The sequence below is a fragment of the Mesocricetus auratus genome, unplaced genomic scaffold, assembly GCF_017639785.1.
Source record: "Mesocricetus auratus isolate SY011 unplaced genomic scaffold, BCM_Maur_2.0 Super-Scaffold_100004, whole genome shotgun sequence".
In the NCBI taxonomy this organism is placed as follows: domain Eukaryota; kingdom Metazoa; phylum Chordata; class Mammalia; order Rodentia; family Cricetidae; genus Mesocricetus; species Mesocricetus auratus.
The window spans coordinates 61,685,079-61,707,395 of NW_024429189.1; the positions used below are offsets into that span (position 1 = coordinate 61,685,079).

At 44.2% G+C, this 22,317-nt stretch overlaps 1 long non-coding RNA gene across 1 annotated transcript in view; it reads right to left on the reverse strand.

Annotated features, from left to right (window-relative positions):
* LOC110342355 overlaps positions 1-8,978 on the reverse strand; it is a 30,688-nt gene extending 21,710 nt beyond the window's left edge. The window contains exon 1 of the long non-coding RNA XR_002384397.2: positions 592-8,978. This is a non-coding gene — a long non-coding RNA (uncharacterized LOC110342355). The remainder of the gene's footprint in view (positions 1-591) is intronic.
* Positions 8,979-22,317: the final 13,339 nt, after the last annotated feature.

The window sequence follows — 22,317 nt, forward strand, 5'->3', positions numbered from 1 at the left end:
GACTCCACCTCAAAAGCAAGGTGGATGGCACCTGAGGAATGATGTGTGAGGTCACTGCTACCCTCCACAAGTACACACACACACACACATACACACACACACACACATACACACACACACACACACACACACACACACACACACACACACACACACACAATTGCTCTTCCTTAGCAGTAGCCTGGCAGCCTGAGTCCTTGTAGAACTATCCGGGCTTTTAAATGACACCAGTCCTCACACTTGTGTGGTGAGTGTTTTAACCAGTTCCCAAACCCTCAAAGGGTTAAATCAGTCTGGAATATGTAACCAAATGTGATAGGTAGGTAGCAACTTGTATTTGTGCTTTTCCATCTGCATAGACACTTCTTCCCAACAGGACATGGTATACTGTCCACCACCACCCCCTGCCCCATCTATAATACCTGTCTATCTATCCAATCCTCTCACACTTGTGCGTCTGTTTCTAGGGTCTCAACTTGGACCCCATCTGCTCCCCCCTACTCCGCAAAGCACAAAGTTCAACTATTGTTGCATCTTCAGTAAACACTGGTATCTGGTATGAAGATGTCTTCATCCCCCGCCCCCAATTACCTTTGGTCTTCCAGCTGACTGCTCTTCAGTGTGTCTTTTCCGATGTGCTGATAGGAGAGATTCGTTCAGAGATATAAATGGTCGGCACAGCAGCAGGGCTGGGCTCCAATCTTGCCCATTCCCTCTCTGGTTCTTGGGCTGTGAACTAGTTCCTCCACTGGCTTTTGCCTGATTTTCAGTTCTTAAAATGAGGACAGAAAATAGAATCCACCTCACGGGGTCCCTAGGAGGGCTGAGTGAGTTAACACATGTAAAGTGACTTACCTGTTGCTAGGTAATTTGTGAACACAGAGCTAACATGATTGTCCAGAACACAACACCCTCACCTTTAACTCACTGAAACAACAACAAACCTCCTTATGATGAAATGTGACATGAGGAAGGCCAGAAGTAGCTTATCCTATATCCAGAAAACCCAGATAACTGCTATCTAGCAAACAAATCAACCAGACTGGCAGCCACCAGGTCCACCTGGCTGTCCCAACCACCCTGTATCCCCCCAACCCCACCCAGGGGGAAGAAATACACAGACTCTCACAGTAATCAAAACGTTTAGTGCACTTTGAGGGCTGGTGAGGTGGTTCAGTGGGTTAAGAGCGCCTACTGTTTGGTCTTCCATGAGTTTGATTCCTGGGACCCACACTGTAGGAGAGGACCACCTTCCACAAGTTGTTCCACACATGTCATCCAGTACACTCTCATCCACAGCATCCCCCACATACATAAATGTCACTAAACATTATTAACGTTTAGTATTTTTCATAACCCTCTGTTTCTGTCTATGTTTTTGTCTTGAATTTGCTTCATTTAATATTAATATCACTGCCCTATTAGTTTATTATTTAGTATTTGCATGCACCAAGCTTTTCATTCTTTCAAAGTAACTTTGCATTTTAGATTCATGCCTTGTAAATAGCATACAGTTTGATATTATTTTTATTTTTTGCCTTTGGTTGCAGGGAGAGGTGTGTCCTTCCATTCCTCCCAATTCCTGTTTTTTGTATATGTATGCACGCTTGCATGCATACATATGTGAGTGCCATATTTGTGTCTGGTATCCACAGAGACCAGAAAAGGGCATCGGATTCCTGGGAGCCAGAGTAACAGACCATTGTGAACTGCCGTGTGGGTGCTGGGAGCTGAACTGAGAGTCCTCTGAAGAGCTGATCATCTCTCTAGTCACATCTTCCAGTTTTTCTCCCCATAGTTAGCACTGGACTCATATGTACTTTGAGTATTCTTGAAATTGTTCCCCGGGAAGCTGTGTTATGAACCCAAAACTTGCCGGATCCCAGTGCAACTTAATACCTAATTCTAGGTCAGGCCACACAAGGACCTGAGCCATTTAAACTTCCCCTTTGTCAGTTCCCTGGTTACAGGGAATTTGCTTGTTTGTGCTGTAATTCTTAGAGTTCATAGGTAGTTTATAATGACTTTTTTACATAATCAGTGTTCATTTGGATTTGCATTTTCTTCATTTCCTTTTCTTTGCTTGGTTTTAGTTTTTTAAAACAAGAGTCTCCTGTAGCCAAAGCTGAATGCAAACACACTACATAGTTGAGGATGTGATCTTTCTGCCTCCACCTCTAAGGTGCTAGAATTCCAGGCATGTGCAACCATGCCCAGATCACCACTCCTTTTATATTTTCTGATCGTCTACCTAGGACAATGCCCCTTTGAATTAAGGTTTCCGTAGAATATCCTTGAGTATAAGAGATTGTCTGAAAACTTTTATTTGATTCTTTCCATTCTGGCTTTCTATTATGACAAATGTCCACATAAACCTAAGAAAACAAACTAAAAGAACACCCGCCTATACTACAAGTTCCAGCAAATACCTGAACCCAGAGCCATCACTGTTCTCTGCATCCGATGGCTCCTCCCCTCATGACGAACTGCTCAGCAAATGCCAAGCTGTCATTCCATTTCACCTGCCAATAGTACTATCTCTTTAAAGATAAGGACTCTGTCTTTAAACAAGACTGAGGCATATACCAGGAAAAAAGGAACAACAGCAATGACTCATTATATCGTCACGCATCTCGCCAGCGTCCACGTTTCCCCAACTGTCATCGCTTTTCTTAGGACTTACTTGATTGAATTGGGACACGAACACGTTCTCTATATTGCTGCTAGCTAATCTATTGCTTAAGTTTCTATAAATTTTCTTTTCTAATTTCCCCCTTTGCATTTGTTGCTATCATTATTAAAGCACCAGTCAGGGTTTTGCTATCTGTATCCCCCACTTGTGGTATCTGTTTTCTATAAACCTGCTGATGGATTTATAGATCAAATTCAGGTCTGATTCTTTGACAAGACTATTGCAAAAGAAATGGGTTTTCCATCAGGAAGCACATTTGGTCTTCCTCCTGTTCTCTGGGTGATACAAACCTGGACTGAAGGCCATTGACAAGACCCATGAATTCATTAGCGGTTGGGAATGGTCATGTTCTGATTCTGACATAGAACTGGAAAACTTTTGTGAAGAGCTGGGCATTATCAGAAAGCACACTGTTGTGATCCCAACCCTCAAGAGGCTGATATAGCTGGATCACAAGTTCAACCCTGTCTACATAGCAAGACTGTCTCAATAAAAACAGGGGCACAAATCTTCTATGAAGGGAAACTTTTCCTCACCAAATCGTTTGCTGGCCCTGAAGCATGGTTTACACAGAGGCAGAACTGATTGTTTCCCTTTTTGCATTTTCGGGTTCATTGCTTGGTGCCTTCCAGAGGTGGCTTCCTAGTGTCCTTATGAGTTTGTGGAACTGAGCTTATCTGATGTGTTTCAGCATGACCAGAGGGGCTTACGCAAGCTGCCCTTGAGTCCTTCTGACTGACTCTCCTGGTACTTCATAGCTCTCTGGAGAGAGACGCTGTCCCAGTCTCACCCACACACTTCTACAAATTCCCATGGAAACTGGTAGTGGTAAATAGTATTTAAAGACCACAGTGTGGGAGCTGGGGTTGTTTCTTACCGCCGAGTTAGTCATTGTCCTTGGGCTTCTCAGTGCTCAGAGCTAGGAAATGTATTCTTATTTCTACAAATATACTCATCACGAGAAGACAAGCACTACACTTCCATGCTGTTACTTCAGATTCAAATTTACTGAATCCTGTCAGTCACTCTCCCACACCAAGGAGTATGGCACAGGCTGTGATAAGGCACTGCTTCCCTGAAGAACAGGTCCCCGAGCATTCCCTGCCTCATCTGAGCTCACCCTGACCCACGCCTGAACACAATATATGCAACTCTCTCAGGACACAGGATACTACAATTCTCCCAGGCTCCAGCACTGACAACTTGATTACTAGAAACAGTCCTGGTGTGGTCCTATTTCTGATGCCGTTGCTTTGGGTGCCCTTTATTCCTCTGCAACCCTCCTAGAGTGTGGAAAAAAGCTACTGTGAAGTATGCATGTGAAATAATTCCTCACTGTGAGGTACGCACATGAAATAATTCCTCCGCACATGAAATAATTCCTCACTGTGACGGATGCACGTTAAATAATTGCTCATTGTGAGATACGCACATGAAATAATTACTCATTGTGATGTATGCACATGTAATAATTCCTCACTGTGAGGTAGAGGCATGAAATTATTCCTAACTGTGAGGTATGCAAATGAAATAAATCTTCACTGTGGGTATGCATGTGAAATAATTCCTCACTGTGAGGAATGCACGTGAAATAGCTATTCACTGTGAGGTAGAGGCATGAAATAATTCCTCACAGTGAGGTATGCATTTGAAAAAATCCTCACTGTGAGATATGCATGAGAAATAATTCCTCATTGTGAGGTATTCATGTGAAATAAATCCTCACTGTGGCATATGCACAAGAAATAATTCCTCATTGTGAGGTATGGATGTGAAATAATTCATCCCTGTGCAGGGTGCAAGTAAAATAATTCCTCACTGTGACTTAAGGGCATGAAATAATTCCTCATTGTGATGTATGCACATGAAATAATTCCCCACTGTGAGGTACACACATGAAATAAATCCTCAATGTGAGGTATGCCCATGAAATAATTCTTCACTGTGAGGTACAGGCATGAAATAATTCCTAACTGTGAGATATGCACAAGAAATAATTCCTCATTGTGAGGTATGCATGTGAAAGAATCCATCACTGTGCAGGGTGCATGTGAAATAATTCCTAACTGTGAGGTATGCACTTGAAATAATTCCTCACTGTGAGAGATATGCACGTTAAACAACACATCATTGTGAAACATGCACTTGAAATAATTCCTGACTATGGCATATGCGCATGAAATAAATCCTCACTGTGAGGTATGCATGTGAAATAATTCATCAACGTGAGGTATGCACGTGAAATAATTTCTCACTGTGAGTTATGCATGTGAAATAATGCTTCACTGTGAAGTACAGGCATGATATAATTCCTCATTGTGAGGTTTGCATGTGAAATAAATCCTCACTGTGAGATATACACAACAAATAAATCCTCACTGTGAGGTATGCATGTGAAAGAATCCATCACTGTGCAGGGTGCATGTGAAATAATTCCTAACTGTTAGGTATGCACTTGAAATAATTCCTCAGTGTGTGGTATGCATGTGAAATAAATCCTCATTGTGATGTATGCACATGAAATAATTCCTCACTGTGACGGATGCACGTTAAATAATTGCTCATTGTGAGATACGCACATGAAATAATTACTCATTGTGATGTATGCACATGTAATAATTCCTCACTGTGAGGTAGAGGCATGAAATTATTCCTAACTGTGAGGTATGCAAATGAAATAAATCTTCACTGTGAGGTATGCACATGAAATAATTCCTTACTGTGAGGTTTCATAGGAAATGAATCCTCACTGTGAGATATGAATGTGAAATAATTCCTCACCGTGAGGTATGCACATTGAATAATTCATCATTGTCAGATATTCACATTAAATAATTCCTCACTGTGACATATGCACATGAAATAAATCCCCACTGTGAGGTATGCATGTGAAATAATTCATCACTGTGGGGTATAGGCATGAAATAATTCCTCACTGTGCAGTGTGCTCATGCAATAATTCCTCAGTGTGAGATATGCACATGAAATGATTCCTCATTGTGACGTATGCACATGAAATAATTCCTTAATATGACGTATGTGCATGAAATAATTCCTGACTGTGTGGAATGCGTGTGAAATAATTCTTCACTGTGAGGTATGCACGTGAAATAATTCCTCACTGTGAGGTATGCACATTAAATAATTCCTCATTGTGGCATATAGGCATTAAATAAATCTTCACTGTGAGGTATAGGCATGAAATAATTCTTCACTGTGAAGTATGCATGTGAAATAAATCCTCACTGTGAGATACACATGTGAAATAAATCCTCACCGTGTGGTATGCATGTGAAATAATTCATAACTGTGAAAGGTGCATGTGAAATAAATCCTCACTGTGAGATATGTGCATGAAATAATTTCTGACTGTTACGTATGTACGTGAAATAGTTCCTCATTGTGAGGTATAGGCATTAAAAAATTCTTCACTGTGAGGTATGCATGTGAAATAAATCCTCACTGTAAGGTATGCATATGAAATAATTCATCACTGTGAGGTATGCACATGAAATAAATCCTCACTGTGAGGTATGCATGTGAAATAATTCATCACTGTGCAGGGTGCATGTGAAATAATTCCTCACTGTGAAGCATGCGCATGAATTAATTCCTCACTGTGAGGTATGTATGTGAAATAATTCTTATCTGTGAGGTATAGGCATGAAATAAATCCTCACTATGAGGTATTATTGTGAAATAAATCCTCACCGTGTGGTATGCACCTGAAATAATTCCTTACTGTGACGTATTCGCATGAAATAATTCCTCACTGTGAGGTATGCACATGAAATAATTCCTTCTTGTGAGGTATGCACGTGAAATAAAACCTCACTGTGCTTATATAGTACCAACTTGATATAAAGTTGGGTGTGTTTATTTCACTTTTAATTCTAAGGATTCATTCTAAATTTTAATTTAGTTTTGGAGACTAGAGAGATGTCTTAGCAGCTAGAAGGATGTACAGCTCTTGCAGAGAACCCAGGTTTCATTCCCACTACCCGCCGGGTAGCTCGCAACCATCTGTAACTCCAGTTTTGGGGATCCAATGCCCTTACAGACTCCAGTCTTTGAATGTATATTGTGCACATACATACACCTAGGCACACACACATATACATTAAATTAAATAAATGTTTAAACGTATTCAGTTTTGTAATTATGTTCCAAAGGCAATTGCACAAATCTATTCAGATAATCTGACATCTATACACCCTTCCTTCTCACTATTTTCATATCTAGATTTTTTCTTAAAACATTAAGGTTTGATCCCGCTCATGACTTCAGATGAAAGTGAGCATAGCCTATGTGCCGTTTAGAGTTAACATGCCTCAGAACTCCTACAGAACAATGCACAGGCATTCCCCAGTCCTTATTGCTGCATAACCCTCCATGATGCAATGTGCTGTGGCTCCTTTTACAGTTGACAGACTTTGCATTATTTCCAGTATTTCCTATTACATATAAAACTATTTAAAAAAAAACCAACTGAGTCCATTTGTCCTTTTTCAAAGTTTTGCTTGGATGATTTTGTTTTATGATTCCAAACAATCATTTCACAGGAGATGCAATTCCAGGGACATTTGTGTTTCACTGCACACCTTACAGGAGTAATTCAGAGATTCTCCCACTCTGGTATTTCTGGAGAGCCACCCACATCTGCCATGCCTTCGCAGGTCACTTGTCTTCCCCCTTGGCTGATTCCAAAGATTATTTTTCTTTTTCAGTGGCTTTTGTATTATGAAATGCCTAGGGATATGATATATTGGTTTTTATTTGTTTAAGATTATTGTTCAGGCTTTGGGAGGGGTCTGTAGACTGCTATCTTCCATCAGTTCCAGAAACATTTCAGCCATTAACTCTTCAGATATGACCTCTGTAGCGCTCTGAAGAAACGGATATGGATGTCCTTCTGCTTCCTGCATAGCCTCTGCCGTTGCTTATGGAAGGCTTTTTCATATTCCATTGATGAGTTCAAGATGTCTCCTTCTGACGTATTTGTACACTGTAACTATGCAAAGATGCTAATGCTGGAAGATGGATATTAACATAAGAAGCTGGCTATTATAGTCTGCCCTTGTTTCTGCTTATCTACGTGGCTCCTGCATGTATGCTGCACTTACTCCATCCTGTCATCCCTAAAGTCTTGCCCTACTTCATCACCAGCTTCAAGTCCAGAATCTCATCACCTAAGTCAGAGCCAGTTGTAGACGATGCTCCTGTGGTACCTAAATATGACAGCTTCAATGCATTCCTTCTCCATCTTAGACTGAAGAACTGCGGAGACAAGTTCTCCTGTTCCTGACACAGGCAACAAACAACCCTGAGAGCGGCATGGAAAAGCACCTGCAGTCACTACTGCTCAAAAGAGGTGAATGGGAGACAGAAATCACTGACCAGTGATGATACAGCCTAGATGACAAAAGTAGGCCCCTTAAGACCCAGTCTTACTCCTCTCAAGAAGCAGGGCTGCACCCTGTAAGCACCGTGAGTCACCATTCCATTTCTGTGAGAGGCCACACCGGCGCCGATTGGCAGTTTTCTTGTTCAGCTTTCTGTAAAAAGTCAGAGAGCAAAACCATTCCTTTTCATTTCTTCCCTCATCTATCCTGCTACGATGGAGCACTGCTCTTACGGCTGAAGTTCTTTGAAGTTTCCTGGATGTCTTGTGAGTCCTTGGGGTTTTCTTTTCTGCAGAGAAGTCTCATGGAGATAAACTCCTATCGTGAGCTTCTAGTGAGAGACAACAAGAGCCTCTAAGAAGCCTTGTCATTTAAAAATATCTGTTCATTTAGTTTTTCTAGACAGGGTCTCACTGTAGCTCATCATGCCGGCCTCCAGCTCCTGGTCTTCACGTCTCAGTGTCTGGAAAGCTAGGAGTACAAGCAGGTACAGCCACACTTAGCCTTCCGGATGCCTTATTGTTTGATTTGTGAGTCACACTCTTGAGACTTCAGAGGGGAGAAGACTGATTGGCAGGACTCTCCTTGGATGTCTGCCTGAAGTCTTAATAAGTTATCTGGCTATCATACCCTAAACTGTTTTCTCCCAGAAGGCACAGGGCAGGGTGGGACTCAGCACCCTGGGTTTGAACTTCCTTAGATGCATTTCTTGCTTTCAGTGTTGCTTACATCTGGAGATACTTAGAATTTTCAAATCTATCAAATTCCCAATTCTTCATGTTTAAGAGCTAAAATGCCTGCCAATGCATTACACAGATTCCATGCAACCTCCCTCTCTCCCTATTCCTCTCTTCCTGCATTCTCCCCTCTCTCCTTCTCCCTTCCATCACCGTCTTCCCTCCTTCCCCTTTTCTTTCCTCCATTCTTCCCTCCCTTCCTCCTTTTTTCTCTCCCCATCCCTCCATTTCTTCATACCCCTCTCCCTCCCTTCCTTGCCCCTGCACCCAGACTCCACATGGATCCCATTCTTCCTCAAGGAACTTCTCTGGGACAATTATCCTCCCACAAGATGTTCTCAGCATCTTCTCACTGTGCAATTCCAAAATCACCCCTACATTTGTAGATGTTTCTACCACTGAGTCCAAAAGTCTTCGTTTATAACCTATTGCATCATGACAAATGTGATGGTTCAAAACATCAACCATTTACCACTCCCAGTCTCTCCGTGCAGGGCTTGGGAGCTGCTTAGTGGGGGCCCTGGTTCAGAGCCTCAGCTGTAGGAGCTGCCTACATGTATCTCTGCCATGTTGGGCCACATGCTTTTGTGTCCACTGCATGAACCTTTCTGCAGGACTGTTTGGGACACAGAAGATGATATACAGATCAGTATTTGAGTCAAAGAGCTGAGGAAGGGATCCTTGGGGGCATCTTGGATAGTAGCACTGGGGTTGACTTGTACCCTCCCCACAAATAGATCTGTTCACCTGTGACTGATTATGAATTTGGGGGAAATGTGGGTCTTTCAAAATGTGATTAGAGTACAGAGCAAAAGATTAGATTGTGCTAATTATCTGGGTAGGTCTTAAATCAATGACAATGGTCTCTTTTTAAGTGTGTGTGTGTGTGTGTGTGTGTGTGTGTGTGTGTGTGTGTGTAGGTCAGAGTACAATTTGTAAGAACTGGTTCTCTCCTCTTATCATGTAGGCCCTGGAATCAAACTCAGGATGTTGAGCTTGGCAAGCTTTTTATGTGCTGAACCATCTTATATTTAGAGACAGGGTCTTCCATTAAACCTGGAGCTTACCATTTTGGCTAAACTTGCTGGCCAGAGAACCACCTCTCTGTCCCTCAGCAACATAGGCACTTGCCACCATGCCCAGCCTTTTACATGGGTGTTGAGGATCTGAACTCAAGTCTTCATGCTTGCACAGCAAGCCCTTTATCCACTGAGCCATCTCCTTAGCCCATATGACAAAGGCCTATGAGAAGAAAAGAAGCTACAGTCTATAGCACACTGGTAAAGTGCTTGCCTAGAGTCCAGAAGGCTCTGGTTTCAAACCCCAGTACAAGAGGAAGAGGAGGAAGAAGGGAAAGAGGAGAGGAACAAGGAGGGAGAGAAGGGGAAAGGGGAGAGAAGGACAAAACAAATATATATATATATGTGTGTGTGTGTGTGTGTGTGTGTGTGTGTGTGTATGTATGTATGACCATATGGAGATAGATGTAAAGCTAGGAGTGGTGTGTCTATGTGCCAAGGAGTGCCATGGAACCCTGGCAGCCATTAGCAGCTAGGAAAGAATCACAGGGTAGATTTTTTCCCTCAGTGCCTCCAGAAGGCACCGTCCCTGCCAACTCTAGACTGGCAGCGACCACAGCACACTCAGCAGCTATCTGTCCAAGAAGCTGTGTGAGTCTCACTGAATTCACAGATGTGCATCTTGAGATGAAGGTCTCTACTTAGCTTTGCCTTGAGGGATCTCAAGATAGCCATCCCACAGATGTTTCTTGAACCTCCCCTATTTGCCAGACACCGATCTCAATGCTGTGGATCACAGTGAACAGGAGAAACCGCACTATGTCTCCAAGAGTGCCCATTCCAGCGAAGGCCAGTTCTGTATCCTAGAATTCAGCTTTGTTTATTTGTCCATGTTACTAGGACCTTGAATATCCACTGCAGAAAAACTAAGGTCCGTTCTGGGGTGGGAGGAGGTTCGTTTAGTGAATAAAGAAGCACAGACATTGACTACAGAGTACAGCACACTGGTAACATGCTTGCCTAGAATGCAGGAGGCCCAGTTTTCAATCCTCAGAACCAAGAAAGATGGGGGCAGGGGTGAGTTATCCTGGGGAATTCTTCCTCAAGCTCCCAGAGTCCTATATCATGGAACGTGTGTATGTGTGTGTGTGTGTGTGTGTGTTTGCATTAGTTATGTGTGTGGTGAATTTGCATAAGTAAGTGGGCACATGAGTCTGTGCACAAGCTTATGGAAGTCAGAGCAAGATGTCAAGGCCAGAGCAATATTTCCTAGATACAGAGTCACTCACCAAACTGGAAGCTCTCTGTTCCAGCCAGGCTGGTTGACCAACAAGCACTTGGGATCCTCCTGTTCCTCTCCTGTCTCCGCTCCCCAATGCTGGAGTTACAGGAAAACACACACACACACACACACACACACACACACACACACACACATTTGGCTTTGTATTTGAATGCTGGGGATTGGAACCCAGAGCCTCATCATGCAGCACAAGTTCCCCTGCCCACCGGGCCATCCCCCTAGCCCAAAGACCTCATTCTTTAAAGGAAAATTAAACATCATCCTCCAGCATCCCCAGAGATACCTCGGTCTCTGCCTCTTTTTCAATTTCATTAAGTTCCTTTTTTTTCCTAGCTTGGGAGTTCCCTTTAATATCAAATGCAATCAAATTGTCCTACTTCAGCCCATACAAGGGTCAAGGGAAGATTAAAGTAATTTTTGGACTGCTAAGAGTATGGAATTTCATTAAGATTATCACTTGGAAATTATTACTGCACACACTGAGGTTTCTTTCCCAGTCTACACATCAAAAGAAGCTAGAGAACACGTTATCTTGTCTAAAAATACATGGCAGACATATATGGAATGCACAAATGTAACACACACTGCTGAAGCCACTACTCAAGAGTCATACTGTGCACAAGTCATTGTACAAATTCTCAGCTGCCTAGGATGAAAATGGTCCCCACTTGTAGACTGGCTCTTCCTTGTCTTGTCCCAGGTTGTATTATGTAGCCTTTCCTCAAAGATATTGGATGTCAAGATGTTGGACTAGAGTTCGTAAGAAATGAAAGAGCCAGATGGTGGTGGCACATACCTTTAAGCCCAGCACTTAGGAAGTAGAGGCATGTGGATCTCTGAGTTCAAGGCTAACCAGATCTACAGAGTGCGTTCCAGAACATCCAAGGCTATTCAGAGAAATCCTGTCTTGAAAAACATAAATAAATAAATGAAAGAGCCGGGCGTTGGTGGCGCACGCCTTTAATCCCAGCACTTGGGAGGCAGAGGCAGGAGGATCTCTGTGAGTTTGAGACCAGCCTGGACTACCAAGAGAGTTCCAGGACAGCCTCCAAAGCCAGAGAGAAACCCTGTCTCGAAAAACAATAAAATAAAATAAAATAAATAAATGAAAGAATTCATCCTAGAGGTTAGGATTTAGCATTGCTGGAGTCAGGTTGTTGTATGAGTGTGAAGTGTACCCCACAGGCCCTTGTGTTCGAACCTCCAGTTAGTGTCTCTGTGTGGGAAGGTTGTGGAGTCTCATTAAAGGAAGTGAATCAGTAGGATGACCTTGAGACTTACAGCCTGATCCCATGCTGTGCTTCCTGAGTGTGGATGCACGTGACCAGCCAGCTTCCTGACCTCACCACCATGGCTTCTCCATGAGGGAACGCACCCTTCTTGACTGTAACCAGAACAAACCTTTTTCCTTTAAGTTGATTGTGCCAGGGTATTTTATCACAGCCACAGAAAAGTAAATAAACCTATCAGACCAAGACTCTGTACCTCACCAGCTCTTTCCATGATTCTGATGCAGCAAATGGCCCTGGATCTTTCCCCACCTGCACCCCTCCCCACGGTGCTCTCTGCTCAGGATGCAAGTGGCCTTTAACTTTTTAAATGTTAATGTTTCATCACTACTTGTCCCTGTGGTATACCTGTTATAGAAACACTTGTCCTATATTGGTCAATCTGATCAAACAGCAAATGATGGGATGCCTAAACTCTGTCTCTTAATCTACCAGCTTTATCCATGACACCTGTCATTATGGGTGGGCTTGGCCTTCCCTGGAGGTGGAAGGTGTCTTCTCCAGTTAGTCTCAGGGCTAGGCAGCCAAGCATGGTTGTCAGTTTGAGCTGCTGCCTCTATCAGCATGAATCATTGGCAATAACTGAATCTCATAAACCTCAAAAGCAAGGATAGGGACATAAGTGACCTGCTTGCTGTGAACTATTTACCACCCAAAGCTCCCCCTTATGGGTTTCCAGAATCCCAGAGCTTTGTCATGGAGCTGTGAATGTAAACACTGAGCAAGGGACAGAACGGGACAGTTTCATGAAGCTAAACTGAGAACCAGTTGGAGCCTTGGTTACACTTGGCCTGTGTGGGGTTTGGGACGAGATCCTCCCTTTCTATGAGCCACCACAGCACTGTCCCTTATAGTTGAATACCTCTCATATGGGAGCCCTGGGAAAGTCAGTGTGGGGGACAGAAGAGAAAGTAAAGGGCTGGCGACTCACACATGCATTGGACCTCTAATGAACACCTGCCTCAAGTCACACAGATCCAGGCACTCCAAAAGAACCAACAGCAGGTCAACCATGCTCTTGGATAGGTAGGATCAACATAGTAAAAATGACAATCTTGCCACAAGCAATCTACAGATTCAATGCAATCTCCATCAAAATACCAGCACAATTCTTCACAGACCTTGAAAGAACAATGATCAGCTTTATATGGGAAAACAAAAGACCCAGGATAGCCAAAACAACCCTGTACAATAAAGGAACTTTCAGAGGCATCACCATCCCTGACTGCAAGCTCTATTATAGAGCTACAGTCCTGAAAACAGCTTGGTATTGGCACAAGAATAGACAGGTAGACAAATGGAATCGAATTTAAAACCCTGATATTAACCCACATACCCACAAACACTTGATTTTTGACAAAGAAGCTAAAATTATACAATGGAAAAAAGAAAGCATCTTCAACAAATGGTGCTGGCATAACATAACTGAATGCTGGCATGTAAAACACTACAGATAGATCCACGTCTATTGTCATGCACAAAACTTAAGTCCAAAGGGATCAAAGACCTCAACATAAATCCAGTCACATTGAATCTCTTAGAAGAGAAAGTGGGAGGTACCCTTGAATTAATTGGTACAGGAGACATAACACCAATAGCACAGACACTAAGATCAACAATCAATACATGGGGCCTCCTGAAACTGAGAAGCTTCTGTAAGGCAAAAGACACAGTCAACAAGTCAAAAAGGCAGCCCATAGAATGGGAAAAGATATTCACTAACCTCACATCTGACAGAGGACTGATCTCCAAAATTTACAAAGAACTCAGTCTCCAAAACACCAACGGATCCAATTAAAAAGTGGGGTACAGAACTAAACAGAGAATTCTCAATAGAGAAAGTGCTCAACATCCTTAGCCATCAAGGAAATACAAATCAAAACAACTCTGAGATACCATCTTACTCCTGTCAGAATAGCTAAAATAGAAAACACCAATGACCACTTATGCTGGAGAGGATGTGGAGAAAGGGAAACACTCCTCCACTGCTGGTAGGAGTGCCAACTTGTACAGCCACTTTGGAAATCAGTATGGAAATTCATCAGGAAAATGGGAATCAGTCTACCACAAGATCTGGCAATTCCACTCTTAGGCATATAGCCAAAAGATGTGCATTCATACAACAAGGATATCTGTTCCACTATGTTCATAGCAGCATTATTGTAATAGCCAGAACCTGGAAGCAATCTAAATGCCCCTCAACTGAAGAGTGGAGAGAGAAAATGTGGTACATTTACACAATGGAGTTCTACTCAGCGGAAAAAAATCAATGGGATCTTGAAATTTGCAGGCAAATGGATAGCACTAGAAGAAACCATCCTGAGAGAGGTAACACAGTCACAAAAGACAAACATGTTATGTACTCTCTCATATATGGGTTTTAGACATGGATCAGGGGAGTGCCAGCCTACAATTCAACTGCTAGAGTCTGGGAAACAGGGAGGACCCTAAGAGAGATATACATGGCACCCCGGAGAAGGGGAACAGGACAGGATCTCCTAAGTGGATTGGGAGCATGGGGGAAGGGGAGAGGGAGCTGGGAGAAAGACATGGGGAGAAGAGGAGGGGAGAGGAGGACATGAGAGAGCAGGAAGGTTGAGTCAGGGGAAGAATAGAGGAGAGCAGGATGAGAGATAACATAATAGAGGGAGCCATTATAGGTTTGAGGAGAGATCTGGCACTAGTGAGATTTCCAGAGATCTACAAGGACGACACTAACTGGCAATCTAAACAATAGTGGAGAGGCTACCTTAAATGCCCTCCCCCGATAATGAGACTAGAGCCTTCAGCCAGTAGCTGATGGAAGCAGAGGCAGACACCCACAGCTAAACACTGAACTGAACTCATGGAACCCAGTGACAGAGAGGAAGGAGTGATGAGCAAAGGGGTCAACACCGACTGGTGAAACCCACAGAAACAGCTGACCTGAACAAGGGAGAGCTCATGGACCCAAGACTGATGGCTGAGAGGCCAGCATGGGACTGATCCAGATCCCCTAAAATTGGGTGTCAGAGAGGAGGCCTTGGCAATCTATGGGTCCTCAAGTGGTAGATCAGTATTTATTCCTGGTATACGAATGGACTTTGGGAGCCCATTCCACATGGAGGGATGCTCTCTCAGCCTGGACACATGGGGGAGGGCCTAGGCCCTGCCCTGGATGATATGACGGACTTTGGATATCCCCCATGGAGGGCCTTACCCTTCCTGGGGAGTTGAGTGGGGATTGGGGAGGGGAGGAGGGAAAGGAGAGGGAGCTGGGATTGACATGTGAAGCAAGCTTGTTTCTAATTAAAAAAAAAAAAAAGAACAAAAACCAATAGCAGACAGCTGTCTGTTTTCATGGACCTCCAAGCCCACCAGGATAGACAGATGGGAGCCGAGAAACCCAGTGAATAGCTGTAGAACTGCAGCAGTGGTCAATGTCATGGCCAGCAGCCAGGGACCAACTATTAGGACCACTCAGGGAAGGGAGTTGTGTCCCATGCTATCAGTAGGATGAAGCTGCCTGGTCAAGGAAGGTATGGTGGAGGCATGGGTAAAAGGCAGCTTGGGGACAGACTATCAAGTGCTACCTAGTAGACAATGGATCAGATAACGACAATGTCATCAGATGAGATGACACCCAGGGAGCTGCTCAGGGGTCTGGACCTTCATAGCTCATGCTCTTCTTTCTGGATTATATCATTCATGCTGGTCCCTCTAAATCCCCAATATATCCCTCCTTCCTGTGTTATACTCATTATATCTGTCTCACTCTTAACCACTGTGGAAATTTCTGTCATGTTCTGCTCAGAACTCAAGGTCCGGAGCAAACAAATCTGGGTTAAAATCTGGATCCACTGATTATTGCTGGTGTGACTTTATACAAGATATTTTCCACTCTTGTCCTATTTCTTTAAAAATTATTTATGTATAAATGCGCATGTTTGCGTGTGCTCATGCACACATGTGTATCAGTGACCACAGAAGAGTGTGTCAGATCCCTTGGAGCTGCAGGAGGCTATGAGCTACCCAATGTGGGTACTGGGAATCAAATTCGAGTCCTCTGCAAGATAAGTATGCACTCTTTAACTGCTGGGCTAATCTCTCCAGCCCCTAAACATATTTCTTGTCAAAAATATAGAAATAGTGCTAGTTCCTACACAGGGCCGGTATAAGGGATTGACACATGGAAGCATTTTAGAATGGAGCCTGGCATTGCATGGTAAATAGGTGACAAACATTCCTGGTGCCCCGAGGACTTCATATGCACCAGCTCAGTTATTTCTGCAGAACGCTCTGCTCGTTACCATTATTGCCATCACTTTATAGGTAAGGGTTCACCAATTTAAAGAGGGTTAGGTGCTATATGCTAGGAGTGAGGACTTGCAGTTACTCAGACAGAGGCACAGACTCTACTCACAGTGCAGGAGGAAGTGAAAATACTAGTGGACTCCACTGACAAAGTCCAGACCTACTTAAGCTTTAAGATTAAGGCGCTGTAGAGCTGTCTCTGGTAAAGTGTTTGCCACACAGTTGTGAGGACCTGCATTCAGATCCCTGGAACCCATATAAAAATCTGAGCATGGCAGGCCAATCCTAGCACTGGGGAGGCAGAGACAGGCAGATCCATGGGGCTCGCTGGCCTCCCAGTCTAGCAGAAAGCAGTGAGCTCCAGGGTTAGTGAGAGATCCTGTCTCAAAAACTATGGTAGAAAGACCAGCGAGACAGCTCAGTGGGTAAAGGTTTGCCTTGCAAACCCAGGAACTTCAATCCCTGGACCCACATAAAGGCAGGAGAAGGGAATCAGCTTCACAAAGGTGTCCATACATACACAGTGGTGCCTGTGCCCCACACACCGCCACCACCATTACCGCCACCACCATCACGATGCATGCAAATCAATGATAGGATCAGTAATGCATTAAATAAGCTATGAACCACAAGTCCATAGTGATTGGAATAAGCAAATGTGCAAATAAACAAAGGGGCTGTGAGGAATAGCCCCTTCACTGTGTCAGAGTGCCGACTGGAACACAGAGGAAGAGATGTGGAGTAGTTAAAAGGTTTCTGACTAGGGGCTGGAGTGGTAGCTCAGTGGTTACTAGCTGCTCTTGCAGAGGACCTGGGTTTGGTTCCCAGCACCCACATCTGGTGACTCCTAAGTGTCTGTAGCTCCAGCTCCAGGGAGCCCAATGCCTTCTCCTGACCTTCGGTGGTACTTGCACACCTGTCATTCATAAAAACTCAGGCAGGCACCCGTACCTACACATTGTAAGTGTCTCATTAGCAAGTCTCATAGCAATCACTGAGTTGACTGGTGCTTGTTGATGGATGCTAAAATCACAGGGTGAATTTGAGTGAGGACTAGGATCTGCATATACTCCCCCAAATGCTTATTAATTACAATGGATAAAAGCTTGACTTCAGAGTACCAAAACTCCAAAGATGCCTTAACTGCAGGTTTAAAGCTGCCCTCATCAGTACTGGATGAAGCAACATCCTGTCCCTCCTCCTGCTTAAGCACAACGGTTGTTTGTTTTACCAAACACACACCAAGAATTTAACTGTGATGAGAACACTAGACACGCCCTGACGTGGGCCTGTTCTACCTCATATAACTGGTTCATACTCCTCAAAGATCACAAAGGCCAACTGGGGATTGTTCTAGATTAGACACCTGACAGCTAAGTGATCATGTGACTGGGGGGGATGACTTTTTGCTGAATGAGAACGTGAGAGGAGCAACTACCTCACTTATGCTAATTTCCTGACTGCCGTGAATATGAGAAAGAATGTCCTTGTCTTTATGAATACACACTGAAGGGTGAAGAAGCCTCACTTCTGCATCCATCTCTCCAGTGACCCAGGAACCAGGAACAACGATGTGTATGTGCCAAGACAGGTAGATACGTGATGTGTGGGAAGCAAGTAAACTATAGCATGGGCTTTTGAAGATCTGGTGTAAGTATGCACAAGGGTTCTTTGTAGCACTTTTAGAACCTTTAAAAACAAACCTGCAATTATTAAAACTAAAAAGGTATCCATAAACACAGTCAAAGCAACTTCTTTTCATCCTTATTCGGAGAGGAGGCAGGGGGGGGGGGGGTGTAAGCGTTTTGTCGGGATGGGTCAGGACAGGATGGAACAGGAGTGGGTCAGGTATTCTGGCACTCGGGAGTTACAGAATACCCAGTGTTACACAGCTCAGGTGGAAAGGTATCCTGGAGCTCGGGAGCCAAGGATACTGAGTGTTACACAGCTCAGGTAGAAAGGTATCCTGGAGCTCGGGAGCCAAGGACCACCACGGGTTGCAGTAAGCTTGGCAGCTTACAGCCTTGCCTCAGAGAAAGGCTTCTCCGGTGTGTCAGCTCCGCTCCGGCACGGCAGGACAGGGTCTTCCAGCTGGGGATGTTTGTCTAGTGTAGCAGTTTTGCTCCGCAGGAGGTTTCTCGGGCGAAGTTGTTACAGTTCAGCTCTGCTCCTGGAGAGCCGAGCGGAGAGCAGGGAGCCGGGCGGGAGCAGAGTGTAACAACTCCGCTCTGCCAAGGAAGGTTTCCCGGGCAAGTGTTACAGCGCTGCTCGCTCTGCTCTGCTCTGCTCTGCCCAGGGTCGCCTCTGCTCGCTCTGCTCTGCTCTGCCCAGGGTCGCCTTTGCTCTGTCGCAGCCGCAAAAGAAGATCTTCACCCCGAAGCTCATCCAAAGGTGTTTATTGGAAGACAGCTGGACCAGCCAAGCTGAACATACATAGGGTTTATATAGGGGTTCCTGGGGTTGGGGAAGTTTTTCCAGGGTAGGGATTGGTCCGATTTCAGTGCTGAGCTCAGATTGGCTAGAGCTCTGCTCCGGGATTGGTTACTTTTTACACAGGATTAGGGTCAGATTTGGCTCTGGTTTTAGGGCCAAAGTGTGTTTCTTTCTCTGGTCCTTTTTAGCCTTTTGGCTCCAATTTTAGGGCCAGGGTACATTTCTTTCACTGACTCTGATTCCAGGGACAAAGTGTGTTCCTTTGGCACTGGTTTTAGGGTCAGGGTACATTTCTTTGGTTCTGGTTGCAGGGCCAAAGTGTGTTTCTTTGGCTCTGCTCAGGGTGTGTTTCTTTGACTGGTCCCTTTTCCCTACATTCCCCCCTTTTTTGTTTAATAAAACTGGGGTTTGGAAAAGGGGCGGTGTTATCATTAGACTACTTCCTGCTGAATGGGGGCGTCGAGGTTTATGGGGCAATCTTTATCTTTGTCCAGATGTGTCTAGGTGTTGTAGCTTTCTGGTTTCTTAGCTAGGGGCTGATAACCCTGTAATAACAACTGGTTGAAAGTTTGGTTAGAAATTTTTTTAACTTGTTGTTGAGGGAATTTAGATAAAAAATTTATAAGACAGGGTGTCACTAGTAGAATTAAGAAAACAGAGAGAAGAGGAGTTAGAAAAGGTAGTATCCAGTTTTATATTGGATTATTAGTGATCCACTGGCCAGAGCTATCAAGTTGTTCTTTATATTTTTGAAGGTCTGTTTGAAGTTGTTGAATTTTATCCTTTACTATTCCTGACTGGTTAACATAAAAGCAACATTCTTCCCCGAGAAAGAGGCAAAGTCCACCTCTTTCTGCTGTTAGTAAATCTAGTCCTCTCCGATTTTGTAGTACTACAGCAGATAGGGAGTCTATCTGACCCTGAAGGGTGAGGATGGTTTGAGCTACCTGTTGGAAATCCTGGATGAATTGTGAGGAAAGCCTATGGTACATCGTTAGGGAAATGGTTAATCCTGCTGTTTCTGTGGCCACACCTGCAGTTATGCCCAGAGCTGCCAGGAGGGGTATGATCTGAATTGTTCGCTTGTCATGTCGTCCTGCTATAAACTTAGTGATGGGAATTGGTAGGGGCTCTTTACCAGGTATCACTCCTAATTTAGGGAAGAGGAACACCAGGGTACATGTCCCAGACCAACTGGCAGGCAGGCAGTGGTATACCTGTGTGCCACAGAGAATCGACGCATTGTGAATATTTGGACATAGGGGCTGTGTGGTAGTATTAAGCGTTATGGTATTGTTGTAGTCTTTAGAATCTAGAATGCCCACAAGGTGTGTTCCTGCTGAGTTAAAGTAGTCTGAGATACCGAAGAGAGAGATGTGGGAGAGATAAGGGGTGGTAGTAATGTTTGGCTCAGAGTAGTTTAGAAGTGGCAAAGTGGGAAAATCTGTTAAGACAATGGGTGAGGCCACAAAGGGTGGTTGTGAGTTTGACCCAGGAGGGACACACAACCAGCATTCTTTAAAGCGGTTAGGCAAGACATTATTTAATAGCTTGTATGTAGAGATTAAGGTTTGAAATAAGAGATGGTATGACAGGTTTAGGAAGGAGCTGCCATCCGTATACCATGTATAGGTGGCTTGGGGTAGAGCTCCCTCATGTATATGTGTAGGATGAGGTAGTAACTCTTCTAGGGTCTCAATGTAAGAGTGAGATGGGGAGTATTTTGAGACTGGTTGGGGGAGAAGATTTGAAATATTAAGAGGTGGGCATGGCTGAAAGGTAAGTGTTGTATCCTCTACTAATGCTACCTGAAGGGAGAGAACTCTGGAGGGGGGTAATGTTTGGAGACCCTTATATGTTAGAAGATGGGACAGGTGGTGAGGAGAGAGGACAGTAGTAGGAGACCCAAAGGTTAACTTCTTTGATTCTCGTATGAGGAGTTCAGCTGCAGCCAGAGCCCGCAGACAAGGTGCCCAACCTTGGATAGTGTGGTCTAATTTTTTGTTAATAAGTATGTGACTGGTGTAAAGGAAGGTCCCAGTTGGTGACCCAGGACCCCGAGGGCATATCCCTCTTTCTCAGTAACATAGAGAGAGAAGGGACGTGTTAAGTCTGGAAGGTGTAAGGCTGGAGCCTGTAGGAGGGCCTGTTGAAGCTGACGAAATGGCTTGGTAACAGGTGCAAGGAGAGGCTCATGTGATGGGCCAAGGGCTGCCTGATACAGAGGGCGAGCAAGAAGGGAGAAGGAAGGAATCCAAGAACGTAAGAAGCTGGCCATTTCTAGGAAGGATAAGATTTCATCCTTTGTGGTGGGGACTGTAAGTGATTGTATTAGGTTTTTTTTATCTAGGGTAATAGCCTTATGAGTTGGAGTAATAGTTAGTCCTAGGTAAGTTACCTGAGGAATGGACAGCTGGACCTTAGAGGGTGATACCCTATATCCTCGGCTACATAGAAAATTTAACAAAGTAGATGTGTCGGCCTGGCTTATTTCTAGGGATGGACTACAAAGGAGAAGGTCATCTACGTACTGTATCAACTTGGATTTTGGGAGAGACAAAGAGAATAAATCAGAGGCTAGGGCCTGACCGAATAAATGGGGGCTGTCCCGGAACCCTTGAGGTAGGACTGTCCAAGTAAGTTGTGTAGAAATGTGAGTGTCTGGGTCAGTCCAAGTAAAGGTAAAGATATTTTGTGACTGGGGGTCTAGAGGAATAGAAAAGAAGGCATCCTTGAGATCAAGGACAGAGAAATGAGAAGTTTTTGAAGGGATGGTGGAGAGTAGAGTATAAGGATTGGGAACTATAGGATGAAGGGGCACTACTGCTGAGTTAATAAGTCGGAGATCCTGAACCAGGCGGTAGGTTCCATTAGGTTTTTTGACTGCAAGTATGGGGGTGTTGAAGGGGGAAGAAGTGGGGTGAAGAAGACTTTTTCTCAGGAGGTCAGAGATGAGAGGTTTGAGTCCCCTGAGACTTTGGAGTGAAAGTGGGTATTGAGACTTAGTTATATATTTGGCAGGGTTTTGTAGTCGGATGATTAGAGGGGTGTGATGTTTGGCTATAGAGGGATTTTGGGTGTCCCATACCTGAGGATCTACCTGAGAGGATGGTAAGGGAAGAAGTGTGTCAGACTGTGTGGTTTGTAGG